Source organism: Carlito syrichta, unplaced genomic scaffold (genome assembly GCF_000164805.1).
Source record: "Carlito syrichta isolate Samal-C Ts95f unplaced genomic scaffold, Tarsius_syrichta-2.0.1 Scaffold307339, whole genome shotgun sequence".
NCBI lineage: Eukaryota > Metazoa > Chordata > Mammalia > Primates > Tarsiidae > Carlito > Carlito syrichta.
In genome coordinates, this window is record NW_007251435.1 from 510,067 (window position 1) to 511,279 (window position 1,213).

Sequence of the window (1,213 nt, forward strand, 5' to 3'; positions counted from 1 at the left end):
CACACACACACACACACACACACACACACACACACACACACACACACACACTGGTGTTTGCTTTGGGATCGGGCCTGTCATCGGGTCCTCAGGGCCAAGAGCGGGATGGATAAGGAGTCTGCATCCTCAGGAAAGGGTTAAAGGAGAGAACATGCTCCTCCACCCCTCAAGACCTTGATATTAGAAACACACGCCCACACACCATTGTCCTCCACAAATGAAGACGTCTTAAGCAGTCAGGAAAGAGCTGGCACCAAGGGGCTGGGCTTAGAGACCCTCAGAAGAGGAAGCACCTATGACTAATCTAGAGGTTCTCACACTTCTAGTCACAGGATACTTTTATGCACTTAAAAATTATTGAGGACTCCAAAAGGCTTTTGTTTAATGAGTTTCACATACTGTATTGATATTTGCCATGTTAGAAAGTAAAGCTGAGGAATTTAGAAATATTTATTAATTTTAAAATAACCATAAACAAAGAATTGAGTACCACATGCTCTCACTCATAAGTGGACCTTGAGAAATTATTCTAAAACTATAAGAAAGGGATTGGCAAGTAGTGGGAATCTGCCAGGGGAGGTGGGGCACACCTTGCCAACAAGGGTACCTGCGTAATGAACATTTGTATATCTAGTCCTGAGTTGTACCCCACATCTTTAAAATAATAAAAAAAAAAAAATCCGTTCAGCCAACAAAAACAAAAACCAAAAAATCATAATAGCCAGGTGCAGGCAGTGGCTCATGCCTGCAATCCCAGTACTTTGGAAGGTGGAGGCAAGAGGATTGCCTGAGCCCAGAGGTTCGAGACCAACCTGGGCAACATGGTGAGACCTTGTCTCTACAATAAATCAAAAGATTACTGGGTGTGGTGGCACACATCTTGGTTCCGTCTTGGAAACTACTTGGAAGGCTGAGGTGGAAGGATTGCCTGAGCTCAGCAGGTTGAGGCTGTGGTGGCCATGAGTGTGCTACTGTACTCCAGCCTGGGTGATGGAATGAGACTTCGACTCAGAAATAAATAACAACCATCATAAATCTCTTACAAGATAACATGACATTTCTATTTATTTATTTATTATTTATTTATTTTTTGAGTTGGAGTCTCTCTCTGTCACCCAGACTGGAGTGCAGTGGCCGTTCCCAGCCACCGTAGCCTTGACCTGCTGGGCTCCGGCGATCCTTCCGCCTCAGCCTTCCAAGTAGCTGGAACTAC

At 44.6% G+C, this 1,213-nt stretch overlaps 1 protein-coding gene across 1 annotated transcript in view; it reads left to right on the forward strand.

Moving 5' to 3' along the window:
- Positions 1-1,213, forward strand: part of MYO7A (myosin VIIA) — an 88,378-nt gene that overhangs the window by 18,360 nt on the left and 68,805 nt on the right. The window lies entirely within an intron of this gene.